This window comes from Mobula birostris, chromosome 17 (assembly GCF_030028105.1).
Source record: "Mobula birostris isolate sMobBir1 chromosome 17, sMobBir1.hap1, whole genome shotgun sequence".
Taxonomy (NCBI): Eukaryota; Metazoa; Chordata; class Chondrichthyes; order Myliobatiformes; family Myliobatidae; genus Mobula; species Mobula birostris.
In genome coordinates this window covers 45,445,313-45,463,498 of record NC_092386.1, presented here as the reverse complement: position 1 = coordinate 45,463,498, position 18,186 = coordinate 45,445,313, and positions in this window count along the sequence as shown.

The following is an 18,186-nucleotide window of genomic DNA, read 5'->3' as shown; positions in this document are numbered from 1 at the left end:
AAAGTTTGTGATGATAATGGTTGGTGGATAAATGGGATCCAGTTAATGAAAAAAAATCCAAGCTCAAAAGATTACAGTTTTGTTTCCATCCATATCAATAACTTTTTGTTAATCATTTCATTAGAGAAATGGAACCTCTGACTCTGCATTGCAGTCTCAGAGCTGATCAAAATTACAATCAACCTTTAATATTCAGGTTTTGGGGACTGAGATTCATCCTGCATCATATATGCACTATAAAGGCAAATGTAGATGTTATTCCACTTCTATAATGCAGTTCTATTGTTTACAAATATATGTATGAGGACACACAAGAAACTACAGATGCTGGAATCTGGAGCAACAATCAATCTGCTAGACAAGTGCAATGGATTGAGCAGCATCTGTGAGGAGAGAGAAATTGGCTCATATCCCCATCATGAATGATTCATACCCTGCTTTGATGAAGTTTACCCATTGGAAGGTCTGAGTAGGCACATGAAATTGCAGAGAAGGCAGGCACACAGTATGGATGATGTGCAGGTAGAAAGCAAACAAGAGAAACTCTGCAGATGCTGGAAATCTGAGCAACACACACAAAATGCTGGAGAAACTCAGCAGGTCAGGCAGCATCTACGGAAAGGAGTACAGTTGACGTTTCGGGCCGAAACCGTTCAGCAGGACTGGAGAAAAAAAAGCTGAGGAGTAGATTTGAAAGGTGGGGGGAAGGGAGAGAGAAATGTCAGGTGATAGGTTAAACTTGAAGCGGGGGGATAAAGCAAAGAGCTAGGAAGTTGGTGAAAGAGACAGAAGGCCATGGAAGAAAGAAGAAAGGGCAGGGGGAGGAACACCCGAGGGAGGCGATGGGAAGGCAAGGAGATAACATAAGGTAAGGACAAGGGGATAGGAAATGGTGAAGTTGGGGGGGGGTGGAGGCATTACTGGAAGTTTGAGAAATCAATGTTCATGCCATCAGGTTGAAGGCTACTCAAACGGAACATAAGGTGTTGATCCTCCAACCTAAGTGTGGCCAACTTCCTAGCTCCTTGCTTAATCCCTCCCCCTCCAAGTTTCGCCTATTGCCGGGCCTCTCTCTCTGCCTTCTCCCCACCTTTCAAATCTACCCCCCAGCCTTTTCTCTCCGGTACTGCCGAAGGGTTTTGGCCCAAAACGTTGACTGCACTTTTTTTCATAGATGCTGCCTGGCCTGCCACGTTTCTCCAGCATTTTGTGTGTGCAGGTAGAAAGGATCAGTTTATGTGGGCATCCTTAGCTTATCGAGTACGGCATAACTTTGTGGGCCAAAGGGCCTGATCACTTGCGGTACTGTCCTAGATTCTATTTAACTTCCTAATGTGGAATCTGCTATTCAAAGTTCAAAGTAAATTTATTATCAAAGTACATATATGTCATCATATACAACCCTGAGATTTGTTTTCTTGTGGAAATCTAAGAACCATAATCAAATCAATGAAAGACTGCACCCAACAGGACGGACAAACAACCACTGTGCGAAAGACAACAAACTATGCAAATACAAAAAAAAGGAAATAATAACAATAATAAATAAATAAGCAACAAATACGGAGAATGTGAGATGAAGAAAGTGAGTCCATAGGTTGAGGGAACAGTTAGTGATGGGGCAAGTGAAGTTGAGTGAAGTTACCCCCACTAGTTCAAGAGCCTGATGGTTGAGGGGTAATAACTGTTACTGAATCTGCTCTATAACTGTTACTGAAGGTACTCCTGTACCTTCTTCCTGATGGCAGCAATGAGAAGGGAACATGTTCTGGGTGGTGGGGTTCCCTGATGATGGATGCTGCTTTCCTGTGACAGTTCTCCGTGATGGCGTTCTCAGTGGTGGGGAGGCCTTTATCTGTGATGGACTGAGCCATACCCACTACTTCTCGTAGAATTTTCCATTCAAGGTCATTAGTGTTTCCATACCAGGCTGTGATGCAACCAGTCAATATACTCTCCATCACACATCTACAGAAGTTTGTCAAAGCTTTAGAAGTTATGCTGATTCTTTGCAGACTTCCAAGGATGTAGATGCACTGCCATGCTTTCTTTATAATTGCACCCATGCTGGGCCCAGGACAGGTCCTCTGAAATGATAACACAGAGGAATTTAAAGTTGCTGACCCTCTCCATCTCTCATCCCCCAATGAAGACTGCCTCAAACACCTCCAGTTTCCTCTTCCTGAAGCGGATAATCAGCTCCTTGCTCTTGTTGACATTGAGTAAGAAGTTGCTGAGGTGGTACCACTTGACCAGATTTTCAATTTCCTTCCTATATTCAGCACCTCCTTCGAAGTGGCAAATGACAGTGATGTTGTCAGCAAACTTAAATATGGTATTGCAGCTGTGCTTACCCACACACTCATAAGTGTTAGGTGAGTAGAACAGAAGGCTAAGCACACAGCCTTGTGGTGCACCTGTGTTGATAGATATTGTGGAAGAGATTTTGTTGGAATCCAAATGCCAATCCAATCCCAACTGGGGTCGCAATGTGGAAATTGAGGTTCCAATTGCACTAGAAGGTATTGAGGCTAAGGTCTTGAAGCTTATTGATTAGTTTTGAGGGGATGATAGTATTCCCCCGCTGTACTGTTCTAAATTCTATTTGGCTTCTGACAGTGGAATCTACTATTACACATCTCCTTACTTAATCATTTAGAAAGATTTTGTAGAATGCCACATACTAATTTCTAACATGTGCCCCAATGTCTAAAATTCTGCAATAGGAACAGAAATTCATAAAAGTAATTCTATTTTCCTAGGTATTGGAAGTTTTAAGATACTTCGTAAATAATGTTTCTGAGGAAATTGGATTCAATTGAATTTGCTTCTCCCATAATAAAATTCACATTAAAATGTTCAGTTGGATTGTCAAGTTCTAAATTATCCTTCAGTCCGAAAAAAAAGACTTTCTTAATGATCATATTGCTACAGGTGGACAGAGGGAGGTTTTGGTTCAAGCATAATTTAAGTATGGAGATAGATCAGAAGGGTGCTTAAAGAGGCATCCCCTACTCTTGTCTCCTCTCTGCTTAGCTGTTCCCAAGAATATCTATTTCTGCGTTTAAAGAACACCATTTACTGGATATATACCGTACATAGGAAGTTCATACTGTGTTAAGTTCCAACTTCTCTGCAATGTCCTCCAGTGATTCAGAATCAGTGGTATCTAAATAGACCGGCGGGAAGTATTGAAAAGAAGACAGTTTTTTCTTCGGTGGTTTGATTGAGGCACAACTGTGCAAGCACATGGACGTCAGTGAGTTAGACCGGGGGAGAAGTTTAAAAGGAAGACAGCGTTATAGAGTGGGTAACAGAGTAAAGGGAGACAGAGTAGGAGGGCTTTGGCTCAAAGGGGCTTCGGCGATAACAGGTCAAGGCAAGGTAAGTTATTGTGAAGAATAGGAATAGGAAGTACGAGGGGCGATTGATAAGTTCGTGGCCTAAGGTAGAAGGAATCAATTTTAGAAAACCTAGCACATTTATTTTTCAACATAGTCCCCTCCTACATGTACACACTTAGTCCAGCTGTTGTGGAGCATACAGATCCCTTCTTTGTGGAAATGGTCCTCAGCAGGAGTGATTGATAAGTTCATCGCATAAGGTAGAAGGAGATGATTTATACAGCTCTCGTTACGTGCACATGCAATTCAACTCTTTGAATGAAAGTGCAGAAAGTTTGAAGTTAATAACTCATCTCCTTCGACCTTAGGCCACAAACTTATCAATCACCCCTGCTGTGGACAACTTCTGGGGTCTAAGACGCGGACTTCTACAAAGAAGGGATCCGTATGCTCCACGACCATGGGATTAAATGTGTAAATGTAGGAAAAATAAATATGCTACGTTTTCTAAAATTGACTCCTTCCACCGTAGGCCACAAACTTATCAATCACCCCTTGTATGACTGAGGTCAGTTTTCTGTACTGGGTGTCAGATGTGGGAGGTCCTGGAGACTCCCAGCCTCCTGGACGGCCACATCTGCACCAGGTGCATCAAACTGCAGTTCCTTAGGGACTGGGTTAGGGAAATGGAGATGCAGCTCGATGACCTTCATCTGGTCAGGGGAAGTAATAGAGAGGAGCTATAGGCAAGTAGTTACACTGGGGCCTCAGGAGACAGATAAGCGGGTAAAGTCAGGAGAGGGAAGAGCAAGAGTCAGATACTAGAAATACCCCTTTGGCTGTCCCCCTTAACAATAAGTACTCCTGATTGAGGACTATTGTGGGGGCGACCTACCTGAGGAAAGCAACAGTGGCCATGCCTCTGGCACAGAGTCTGGCCCTATGGCTCAGAAAGGTAGGGAAAGGAAGAAGGCAGCAGTAATAGGGGACTCCATAGCTAGGGGGTTAGATAGGCGATTCTGTGGATACAGGAAAGAAGCACAGATGGTAGTTTACCCCCCAGGTGCCAGGATCCGGGATGTTTCTGATCGTGTCCACAATATCCTGAAGTGGGAAGGTGAACATCCAGAGGTCATGGTACACATTGGTACCAACGACATAGGTAGGAAAAGGGAGGAGGTCCTGAAAACAGACTACAGGGCGTTAGGAAGGAAGTTGAGAAGCAGGACCTCAAAGGTAGTAATCTCAGGATCCCTGGATTACTACCTGTGCCACACGACTGTGAGTATAGGAATAGAGTAAGGTGGAGGATAAATGCATGGCTGAGGGATTGGAGCAGGGGGCAGGGATTCAGATTTCTGGATCATTGGGACCTCTTTTGAGGCAGACGTGACCTGTACAAAAAGGATGGGTTGCACTTGAATGCGAGGGGGACCAATATCCTGGCAGGGAAGTTAGCTAAGGCTATTGGGGAGACATTAAACTAGAATTCCTTGGGGGTGGGAACCCAACTGAAGAGATGGAAGAAGGGGCGGTTGGCTCACAAATAGAGAAAGCTTGTAGACAGTGCGAAAGGGAGGATAGGCAGGTGATAGACGAGGGAGCACTCAGAATGATGGTTTGAGATGTGTCTATTTTAACGCAAGGAGTATCATGCACAAAGCGGATGAGCTTAGGGCATGGATCAGTACTTGGAGCTATGATGTTGTGGCCATTACAGAGACTTGGATGGCTCAGGGGCAGGAATGGTTACTTAGAGTGCTAGGCTTCAGATGTTTCAGAAAGGACAAGGAGGGAGGCAAAAGAGGTGGGGGTGTGGCACTGCTGATCAGAGATAGTATCATGGCTGCAGAAAAGGAGGAAGTCATGGAGGGATTGTCTACTGAGTCTCTGTGGGAGGAAGTTAGGAACAGGAATGGGGTCAATAGATCCACTGGGTGTTTTTTATAGACCACCCAATAGTAACAGGGACATCGAGGAGCTAATAGGGAGATAGATTCTGGAAAGGTATAATAATAGCAGGGTTGTCATGGTGGGAGATTTTAATTTCCCAAATATTGATTGGCATCTCCCAAGAACAAGGGGTTTAGATGGGGTGGAGTCTGTTAGGTGTGTTCAGGAAGGTTTCTTGACACAATATGTAGATAAGCCTACAAGAGAAGAGGCTGTACTTGATCTGGTATTGGGAAATAAATCTGGTCAGGTGTCAGGTCTCTCAGTGGGAGAACATTTTGGAGATAGTGATCACAATTTTATCTCCTTTGCCATAGCATTGGAGAGGGATAGGAACAGACAAGTTAGGAACGTGTTTATTTGGAGTAAGGGGAGATATGAAGCTATCAGGCAGGAACTTGGAACCATAAATTGGGAACAGATGTTATCAGGGAAATGTATGGCAGAAATGTGGCAAATGTTCAGGGAATATTTGCATGGCGTTCTGCATAGGTACGTTCCAATGATGTGCTTCAGGGATCTGTTCTGGGACCCTTACTCTTCGTGATTTTTATAAATGACCTGGATGAGGAAGTGGAGGGATGGAGATTTACAAGGATTTTGCCTGGATTGGGGAATATGCCTTATGAGAATAGACAATAGGCAATAGGTGCAGGAGTAGGCCATTCGGCCCTTCGAGCCAGCACCGCCATTCATTGTGATCATGGCTGATCATTCACAATCAGAATCCAGTTCCTGCCTTATCCCAATAACCTTTGATTCCATCCACGGTTAACTGACATGTCCATCCACGGCCTCCTCTACTGTAAAGATGAAGCCACACTCAGGTTGGAGGAACAACACCTTATATTCCATCTGGGTAGCCTCCAACCTGATGGCATGAACATCGACTTCTCTAACTTCCGCTAAGGCCCCACCTCCCCCTCGTATCCCATCTGTTACTCATTTTTATGCACACATTCTTTCTCTCACTCTCCTTTTTCTCCCTCTGTCCCTCTGAATATACCTCTTGCCCATCCTCTGGGTCACCCCCCCCTTGTCTTTCTTCCCGGACCTCCTGTCCCATGATCCTCTCATATCCCCTTTTGCCAATCACCTGTCCAGCTCTTGGCTCCATCCCTCCCCCTCCTGTCTTCTCCTATCATTTTGGATCTCCCCCTCCTCCTCCAACTTTCAAATCCCTTACTCACTCTTCCTTCAGCTAGTCTTGACGAAGGGTCTCGGCCTGAAACGTCGACTGCACCTCTTCCTACAGATGCTGCCTGGCCTGCTGCGTTCACCAGCAACTTTGATGTGTGTTGCTTGAATTTCCAGCATCTGCAGAATTCCTGTTGTTAACCTTTGATTCCACTATCTTTAAGAGCTCTATCCATCTCTTTCTTGAAAGCATCCAGAGACTTGGCCTCCACAGCCTTCTGGGGCAGAGCATTCCATACATCCACCACTCTCTGGGTGAAAAAGCTTTTCCTCAACTCCATTCTAAATGGCCTATCCCTTATACTTAAACTGTGGCCTCTGGTTCTGGACTCACCCATCAGCGGGAACATGCTTCCTGTCTCCAGTGTGTCCAATCCCTTAATAATTTTATATGTTTCAATCAGATCCCCTCTCAGCCTTCTAAATTCCAGAGTATACAAGCCCAGTCGCTCCAATCTTTCAACATATGACAGTTCTGCCATTAACCTTGTGAACCTATGCTGCACTCCCTCAATAGCAAGAATGTCCTTCCTCAAATTTGGAGACCAAAACTGCACACAGTATTCCAGGTGTGGTCTCACCAGGGCCCTGTACAGCTGCAGAAGGACCTCTTTGCTCTTATACTCAATTCCCCTTGTTATGAAGGCCAGCATGCCATTAGCTTTCTTCACTGTCTGCTGTACTTGCATGCTTGCTTTCAGTGACTGATGTACAAGAACACCTAGATCTCCCTGTACTTCCCTTTTCCTAACTTGACTCCATTTAGATAATAATCTGCCTTCCTGTTCTTACCACCAAAGTGGATAACCTCACATTTATCCACATTAAACTGCATCTGCCATGCATCTGCCCACTCACCCAGCCTGTCCAGGTCACCCTGCATTCTTTTAACATCCTCCTCACATTTCACACTGCCACCCAGCTTTGTGTCATTGACAAATTTGCTAATGTCACTTTTAATTCCCTCATCTAAATCATTAATATATATTGTAAACAGCTGCGATCCCAGCACTGAACCCTGCGTACCCCACTGGTTATCACCTGCCGTTCCGAAAGGGACCCGTTAATCGCTACTCTTTGTTTTCTGTCAGCCAGCAAATGTTCAATCCATGTCAGTACTCTGCCCCCAATACCATGTGCCCTAATTTTGCCCACTAATCTCCTATGTGGGACTTTATCAAAGGCTTTCTGAAAGTCCAGATACACTACAACCACTGGCTCTCCCTTGTCCATTTTCATTGTTACATCCTCAAAAAATTCCAGAAGATTAGTCAAGCAAGATTTCCCCTTCGTAAGTCCATGCTGACTCGGACCGATCCTGTTACTGCTATCCAGATGTGTCATAATTTCATCTTTTAAAACTGACTCCAGCATCTTTCCCACCACCAACGTAGGGCTAACTGGTCTATAGTTCCCTGTTTTCTCCCTTCCTCCCTTCTTGAAGAGAGGGACAACATTAGCCACCCTCCAATCCACAGGAACTGATCCTGAATCTATAGAACATTGGAAACTGATTACCAATGCGTCCACAATTTCTAAAGCCACCTCCATAAGTACCCTGGGATGCAGACCATCAAGTCCTGGGGACTTATCAGCCTTCAGACCCAACAGTCTATCCAACACCATTTCCAGCCTAATATAAATTTCCTTCATTTCATCCATTACCCTTGGTCCTTTGGCCACTATTATATCTGGGATATTGTTTGTGTCTTCCCTAGTGAAGACAGATCCAAAGTACCTGTTCAACTCGTCTGTCATTTCCTTGTTCCCCATAATAAATACACCCGTTTCTGTCTTCAAGGGCCCAATTTTGGTCTTAACTATCCTTTCCTTTTCACATACCTAAAGAAGCTTTTACTATCCTCCTTTATATTCTTGGCTAGTTTACCATTGTACCTCATTTTTTCTCCATGCATTGCCTTTTTAGTTACCTTCTGTTGCTCTTTAAAAGTTCCCCAATCCTCCGGCTTCCCACTCGTCTTTGCTATGTTATACTTCTTCTCTTTTATTTTTTATACTGTCCATTATTTCCCTTGTCAGCCACGACCTCCCCTTACTCCCCTTAGGATCTTTCTTCCTCTTTGGAATGAACTGATCCTGCACCTTCTGCATTATTCCCAGAAACACTTGACATTGCTGTTCACTTGCAATAGGTTGAGTGAACTCGGCCTTTTCTCCTTGGAGCGATGGAGGATGAGAAGTGACCCGATAGAGGTGTATAAGATGATGAGATGCATTGATCGTGTGGATAGTCAGAGGCTTTTTCCCAGGGCTGAAATGGCTAGCACAAGAGGGCACAGTTTTAAGGTGCTTGGATGTAGGTACAGAGGAGATGTCTGCGTCTTTTACGCAGAGAGTGGTGAGTGCGTGGAAAAGGCTGCCAGTGACAGTGGTGGAGGTTGATACGATAGGGTCTTTTAAGAAACTCTTGGATAGGTGTATGGAGCTTAGAAAAATAGAGGGCTATGTGTAACCCTGGGTAATTTCTAAAGTAAGTACATGTTCAGCACAGCATTGTGGGCCAAAGGGCCTGTACTGTGCTGTAGGTTTTCTATGTTTCTATGAAAACAAATGGGTATTGCAGCACTTAGTAATTTAGAAGCGTTGGTTCAGGAAATAATGCAGTCAGGTTATGAATATTTTAAATTTTGTTGAATCTTGAATGTTGAATCCTGAATCTGAGATATTCCCTTTATTCTAAATGTCCCTCCCTTATTTTATCTGCTACTGATAACTAAATTGTTTTTCTTTCTATTCCAGTTCTGATGAAAAGTGCCAGTCCTGAAATATTAACTATTTCTCTTTCAACAGATGCTACTCAATCTGTTCTGGTTTTCAGCACTTTTTACTTATTATTTCAGATATTTAACATCTGCAGTTTTAAAAAAAACTTTTATTGATAGTTTATCTGATTTATTTTTAAGTGATCTTGTGCCTTGTGTCGACATTCTCATAGAATTAGTTGCATATAAAATATAACTTAAAAAGGATAATTTATGTATTCTATCACTCTAACTACAGTGTTAAGCAGTTGACAGACCTCTGTGTTTGTAGACCTTCCAGGGTTAGTCTAGAGAAGTCATTTGAACAAACAACCATGTTTGTTTGGAGCTCTTGAGATTTGGTAATGTTGCTCACATGATAGAGAACCCAAATTCTGTAAAGTTTAAAATAAAATGCTAGCTCACTGAATATAATCATTGCTTCTCCCTCCTCTATTCTACCACCTCACACATACAGCCACACAGATCTATAAATATCTAAATGTATAAACCCACACACAAGCACATCCACAGCTACTCCCACATGCAAACACATTAAAGCATTACTTTATAATTAGCCCTGTAAAATGAAAGGATGGAACTCTAGGCCATGATGTTTAACTTGGACCGTGATATATTATTTAATGAATTCACCTCAGAACTCACAGAAGAAGAGATTATGCCATAAAATATTTTTTAAATTTGGAAAAATTTTTGAAGCCAATCTGTTTATATATCTGCCAGTAAAATTATTACAAAAACAAAAGTTAAAAAAGGTACATATTCTTAGTAACTAAGAAATGGAACAAGTTCTCCACAGTGCTATGACTATGGAAACAGAAATAATTCTGCTGTACAGTATTTTATACCTTCCTATATTCTGCACCACTGGAAACTAAATATTACAATTTGCCCAAGGGAACAAAATCCAATACCAGGTGGATGTTTCATTGCTTTACATAGCAGGAGAGGGAATCAGAATCAAGTTTAATATCACAGGCATGTGTTGTGAAATAAGTTGTTATACAGCAACAGTACATAGCAATACATAATAAAAACTGTAAATTACAGTAAGTATCTACATTAAGAAGTTAAATAAGGAGTGAAAAAATTAAAAAAAAACAAAAGTAGTGAGGTAGTGTTCATGGTTTCAATGTCCATTCAGTAATCTGATGGCAGAGGGGAATAACCTGTTCCTGAATCATTGAGTGTGTGCCTTCAGACTCCTGTACCTCCTCCCTGTTGGTAATGATGAGAAGGGGGCACGCCTTGGGTGATGGGGGTCCTTAATGATGGATGCCACATTTTTGAGGCATTGCCTCCTGAATGCTGGGGAGGCTAGTGCCCCTGATGGAGTTGGCTGAGTTCACAACTTTCTGCAGCTTGTTTCAATCCTGTGCAGTGGCCCCTTCATACCAGATGGTGATGTAGCCAGTTAGAACGCTCTTCTTGGTACATCTGTAGACATTTGCAAGTGTCTTTGACAAACTCCTGATGAGATATAGCCAACCTTGTGCCTTCTTTGTAACTGCATCAATATGTTGGGCTCAGGATAGATCCTCAGAGATATTGACACCCAGGAACTTGAAATTGTTCATCCTTTCCACTTCAGATCCGTTGATGAGGACTGTTGTGTGTTTCCCTGTCTTACCCTTTCTGAAGTCCACAATCAGTTCTTGGTCTTACTGACATTGAGTGCAAGGTTGTTGATATAAGTGTATCCCCAAGAAATTAGAGCAATGAATGACATACTGAAGAGGATAATCACTGAAGCCAGATACTCCCCCAGTTGAAATGGAGTTTGTCAAAATTGGGTTCTTATCAAAGATGGGTATGCTGCACACCACAGGGAAGAGGAAGTCCCATTACTGGATTTATTAAATGGGTTGACAGTGAATAGGTAATAAATAATAATTAAAGAATGTGTAAATGAATTATAGCAATCATTCATTGGCGCAAAAATAAATTGGGAAAGTGGCCTGAAATGTGACTTCCTATGGAATTTAGAGTTAGTATTAGTTTCAAAGGTATGACAGGTATAATTGCTAGACAAAACTGCAGGCCTGAAGATTGAAAGAAATTCAGCAAAGGAGAACAAGATTGATAAAGAGAGGGATTACAGTGTATGAGGGAGAACTTGCAGGGAACATAAGAAATGATCATAGAGATTCTAAGTGAATAGAAAAATAGATTGGTGAAAACAAATGCAGGTTCCCTTCAATCAACAATGGTAAAATTTATACTTGGGAAGAATGAAATAGTAGAATAATTAAACACATAGAAAATAGAACAGTACAGCATAGCCTTTGGTCCATAATGTTGTTCCAAACTCATTAAGCTAATAACACTTAACTCAACTAATCTTCTCTGCTTGCACATGACTCTTATTGTCTGCACATTCATGTGCCTCTCCCAGAGCCTCTTAAACATGACTATTACACTTGCCTCCCCCAGCAACCATAGCAATGCATTCCATGCACCCGCCCCTCTCTGTGTAAAAAAAACTTGCCTTACATATCTCCTTTGAATATTCTTCCTTTCACCTTAAATGCATTCCTTCAGCTGTGGGAAAAAGTTACCAGCTGTTTACTCTATTTTGCCTCTGATAATTTTATAAATTTCCATCGGGTTTTCCCTCAGCCTCCAGAGAAAACAACCCTAGTGTCACGAGCCCTGCAGGCTTCCGTAGCTTGCCGTAGAGTGTTGGCTTTCTAGGTTTCTCAAGAACCCGTATTTGGTCATTGTTGTCTTAACTAGAGTCGTTTAGCCCTTGTGCTTTCTGTCTAATTTTTTCAAGTTAAATGTGACTGGCACAGGATTTCCACATTCTATGATTGTTTAAGGAGGACTCTTTTTTTAGTGCTGTTCGCAAAGTCCTTTTGTGCAGAATGATGTGTCTCGCGGTGTCACTCGGTGTGCCTTTGATGCTCTGCTGGTATTCCAAAGTATAACCTCTTGTTTCCTTCTCTATGTGGGAGTCTACAGTTCCACCGTGTCTAGGCTCATTCCTGCCAATGACCAGCGTGACACCTAGTTTGTCCAAAATCTTTTTTATACCCCCTAATCCAGGCAGCATCCTGGTAAATCTCTTCTGCACCCTCTTCAAAGCTTCCACATTCTCAATACAATGGGTGATCAGAATTGAATGCAATATTCTAGATCTGGGTTTACTAGGATTTTAAAAGGCTACAACATAATTTCCCGATTCTTGAACTTAAATCCTTGACTAATAAAGATAAACGTGATATGCACCCTCTTTACCATTCTATCAACTTGTGTGCCCAATTTCAGGGAACTCTGGACCTAGACCCCAAGGTCCCCCTCCCCGTATATTAACTCTGTTAAGGGTCCTATCATTGACGGTGTACCTTCCCTTTACATTTTACATTTTTGGTTCTCCCTTCGTGAAGGATGGCACAGATAATCTCCAAATACATTAGGAAATCAGGGCTCTAAAGAAAAAGAGGAGCCATTAAAAGTCAATATTAGGAAATAAAAAGTGCAAGCCTGATTAATGTAGCTAAAGACAGACAAATATCAGGTGAGTGATAACCTACATATGAGAAAATAAAAGGAAGTGTCTTTGAAATTAATGCGTTGTTGTAATCTTCTAATATAGTGGAGTAGTTCCTACAGATTGGAGGGAGACAAATAGATTGAGTGGCTGCTTTAGTAAGCACCTCCTATACCTAATAAAGGGGTCACTGAATGTATGTTTGTGGTCTTCTGCTGCTGTAGCCCATCCACTTCAAGGTTCAATATGTTGTGTATTCAGAACTGCTCTTCTCCACCACCCTGTTGTAACATGTGGTTATATGAATTACTGTTGTCTTCCTGTCAGCTTGAATCAGTCTGGCCATTCTCCTCTGAGCTCTATCATTGACAAAGCATTTTTGCCCATAGAACTGCCACTCACTGGATTTTTTTTTTGTTGTTCACACCATTCCCTGTAAACTCTACAGACTATTGTGTGTGAAAATCCCAGGAGTTCAGCAGTTTCTGAGATACTCAAACTACCCCATCTGGCACCAACAATCATTCCACGGTTAAAAGTCACTTTTCTTCCCAATTCTGATGTATGGCCTGAACCTCTTGACATGTCTGTATGCTTTTATGTATTGAGTTGCTGCCACATGATTGGCTGATTAAATATTTGCATTAACGGGCAGGTGTAGACGTGTACCTAATAAAGTGGCCACTGATTGTATAATTCCTCTATTTTAATAAAAATATAGAGGGAAAAATGAGATTACAGATAATTGATCTTAACATCAGCAAGGGGAAAATGCTGGGATTTATCATAAAGGATTTAATAGTAGAACATCTAGAGAGCATAATAGGTTTGGAAAGGGAGATCATTCTTAACAAAATTACGTCCTTTTGAGGATGTTACTGTCAGAGGAGATAAGGAAGAGCCTCACGATAATTGCAGCTGTGTTTGGATTTGCTATGGAGCACCTGTGACACAGAAAATACCATAGTATGATTCATGAGTTGGTCACATTGCAAGTACAGAAAGGAGGCGGGTAATCACCAGGAAGGGCACCAAGTACGGGCAGGTAGTGCAGGAATTGCATATGGCCATTCCCCTCTCAAGCAGATGTACCATTTTGGATACTATTGGAGGGAATGGCCTCTCAGAGAATAGAGAGAATCGGCAGTAGCAGTTAAATTTGAGGCAACACTGTTAACTCTTATACATGTTAACGGAGGGAAAAGTTTAGCAGGTAGTAGTGGTGGGGGATTTATTAGTAACCAAAGAAAAAATGCACTGCTGCTTCTAAGAGCAAGACTGTAAATTGAGACATAGTTTCCCTGATATCTTAGATTGGGTACAGAATGCCCAGGAGGAGGAGGGGCAACAACCATAGGTCATAGTACTCATGGCCTATGTAGAAAGAGGGATAAAGTCCTTCAAAGTGAGGTTAGGGAGTCAGACAGATGGTTAAAAATCAGGACCTAATCCCAGCATTAATTCCTGTGTCATGCGTTAGCAAGGGTAGAATTGGAACAGGGCAGGTGAATGTATGGCTTAACAGCCCAGCCAATGCAGGAGGAATGGTTTCAGGTCCATGGATTATTTTTTAGGGTAGCTGGGACCTGTACAAGAAGGAAAGGGTGCATCTAACTGGGAGGGAGGTCTGCTTGCACCACTCTGGTGAGTTTAAATTAATATGGCAGCGGAGGGGGTGCATAATATCGGTGCAGTAGATGGGGAGAAAAATATAGAAACTAAATCAAGCAAATCCAGGGGCCAGGGCAGGGGTAGGTTAGAAATTATCAGACAGCTTGCAGGCTCAAATGCATTTACTTCAATGCCAAGAGCCTCAGATGAGCCTAGAACATGGGTCAGTACTTGAAATTATGGTAACGCTGCAATCAGAGAGAAGTGATTGATGAAAAGGCAAGGACCGGCAGCTTAATGTTTTGGGGTACAGAACATTCGGATGTGATAGAGGGGAATACAAAAGAGAAGATAGCGTGACACTAATAAGTAGAGATAACATAACTAGGTTTTGCTTAGTCAATTGGTCTCCTGGAGGAATTGTCCAAAGTTTCATATGAGTAGTACTTAAGTTTAAGAGAGGGGAATCACTGGGATTATACCTAAAGCCTTCCAATAGTCAGTGAGAAATAGAAGAGCAGATATATAAGCAATTTGCAGTAAGGTGGAAGAACAATCAGCTACAGTAGAGCAAGATCTTAATCTTCCCAGTAGTGACTGGGATTGTTTTAATGCAAGGGTTTTGAGTGAAGTGGAATTTGTTAAATGCAGTTTAGAAAGTATTTTGTGATAATATGTCGCTAATCCCACTAGAGTCAGTACAATTCTCCACTTTGTCTTAGGAAATGAAACTGGACAGGCAATGAAAGTGTCGGTGTGAGAAAACTTTGGGAAATACTACCATGATTCTTTCAAGATAGATATGGAAAGTTACGGAATTTATTGGAGCAATCCCTAAGGGTTGGGATTTATTGGGATACACAGTAGCTGATTAAGATAGTCAGCATGCCTTTGTGCAGGAGAAATTCTGCCTCTTTAACTTGATTGAGTTTTTTCAAGTGGTAACTAAAATGACTGCCGAAGGCAGGGTGGCAGGCGTCTTCTATATGGATTTGAAAAAGGAATTTGTCTTGGTCTCACATTGTAGCTAAAAATTAAGGCAAATGGGATCCAAGGTGAGTTGGCCTAATTGAATCCAAAATTGGTTTGGTCAGAGGACACAGAGTATAGTGACAGAATACTTCTCTGGATGGATATCTGAGACTAATAGTTCGCATGGGAATCAACACTGGGGACCCTTGTTGATTGTGATACAAATGAATCAGATGGCAAGTTAATCCAGCCCAGGTGATTTTCAGGCATGGTTTGGAAAATATTGAGGAAACGGTGAAGAAATAAATGGGCTAATATGTTCCAAGAAGCCAACGTGAACCATACTCATCATGGGGCTGTAGTTCATCACTTACATTAATTTGAGTATGAGCAAGATTATAGAGAGTAAATTATTCCTTCAAAATCACTCTCTGACTAGTCCACAATCAATTCCCAGTAGCCTGGCCTCTCAACAAGGTTGAGATGAGGGCTTATAAAGCAGTTATTCCATCTTATACCAAACTTTAAGAGCGTAGAGTTAAGAAGCCTGGATGTAATATGTTTTCAACACAATAAGATTCAACAAGTTCACATCAGACCATTGGTGTGAGATGATACCACACCACAAATGTTTCCTAATAATAATGCCAAAACTCTTTGGCAGGTTTACCAACTACTACACTGCTGCTTATATGATGCCTTCTTTGATTTTAATATAGATAGTTAAATCATTTTCTTCTTATAAAGTTCTGACCTCAGTTCTGCCCACCATTCTATTTGAGAAAATTTCACTGTGACTTTTGAGATGGTCTTGTGTTTTTTTTTTGAACAATTACTCAAACTTTATGCTCAGTTTCTTTCCTGTAAGTTTCAGGGAGGTAATTGAAAATTGGGAAGAAGCACTTTGACTAACCTTTAAAAAATTTTTCTAAAGTCAATGTTAAGTAATTACTCCATTGATGGAGGCCATTAAGTATGTCAAGCCTTTATTGGCTGAAACATAGATGTCCTCTCTCCCTAGTTCTGATACCTATCCAGTCACAACTGAATTTGCTTTTAGTATTACTTTGGGCAGTACATTCCAGGCTCTAGCAATCGGTGCAATTCCTTTAGGTTCTTTTGCCTGTCGTCTTCATTCTGTGTCTGCTAGTTTTTGATCCTTACACTAATGGGAACAGTTTCTCTCTACAAGCAACACACATAAAAGATGCTGGTGAACGCAGCAGGCCAGGCAGCATCTATAGGAAAAGGTACAGTCACGTTTTTTATCTGTGTTGCTTGAATTTCCAGCATCTACAGATTTCCTCGTGTTTGCATTTTTTAATTCACTACTGCAAAGCCTCTTCCAGTGATGCCTACATTGAAGAAGTTTAAATCTTCTCTTCAGCGGGAGTTTAGTGAAACCCTCCCTCACTGCTCCCCATCTATAATTTCTTCGACCCTTCAGTTTTGACTCAGACTCTCTACTACAGCCATATATCCTTCCTTGGAACGTGTCTCCACTGCCAACAGTTGGCTTTAGGCCAGCTCTTAGCTCCATCCCTCCCCCTCCTGTCTTCTCCTATCATTTTGGATCTCCCCCCCCCCTCCCACTTTCAAATCTCTTTCTATCTCTTCTTTCAGTTAGTCCTGACGAAGGGTCCCCACCCAAAACGTTGACTGTACCTCTTCCTAGAGATGCTGCCTGGCCTGCTGTTCACCAGCATTTTTTACGTATTTATTCACTCTGTTCACATTTGGTTTGAATACAATGAGAGTTGCACAAGTGATTTCAGTTAATGCCAGGAGCTGCATCCCTGCTTGCTTTGCAATTTCTGGCAGGTGGGACTCGTTCCTCAGTTCACTGTGCAATCAGGCAAATTGACAGTCAGTTAAAACCAAATCCAGGAGCTAATGCTGCTCTGGTCTGAGGCTGACAAAGCCTTGGTGGCTTTTCACCTATATCTCACTACTCCTTAATTACAGCCTATCCCAAACCTCCATTCCCAACCCCACCCCTTCCACAACTGCATGGTATATATCTTGGTTCCAGATCATATAGAACATTATTTAAAACAGTGCCGACCGATGTAATATATGTCAATTATAGATTGTGATGGTGAATTCAAGATACTGTAAAGAGGGCTAGACTGAAACAAACCCATGTGCAGTCAAAATAATTTTTATGTGCAAAACAAAGGGTTAATCATGAAGTAGAAAAAATAATTTCTAAATGGTGATTTACATGACATCTTGTGACCTGTCAATTAAACAAAAATATTTTTGTAAAGATGTTTAACCACAGACCACTGCAGTCACAGTTCAACAGGATCAGTCATTATCAAGCTTGTGCTAACAGCACAGAAAAGAGATTAGGTGTTGATTGAATCTCCTTGACTTCTTCACTCTCCGAAAAGTTGTAGTTTAGAATGCAAACAAGAGTGACTTTTCACACAAGGAGGCGTTGCGATAAAATCACTTGAGAAAGTGAACATTGTCCAATATAGAATGATTTATTTAAAGGTGTATATTAAGTGTTCATCTCTACCCGGCTGCGTACTTGTTAAAACGCACCAATTAATCAAGCTTACTTCAATAGCACTTTCCAATTCTGTAATCAATTAAGAATAAAAATAAGATCAGCCATGTGGAGAAAGGGACCCTATTATCTCCCAGTTGAAGCATTAGTTCTGTTTTTCTATCCACAAATGCAGCTGGACTTGGCATTTCCGACATTTTGTGTTTTAATTTCATATTTTCAGCATTTGCCATTTTTCTTTCATTTAACAATACCGTATACCTGAAATGCTGCGAGCTCCTATGCCTCCCTTGCAAGTCTGAAAGTGAATTTAAT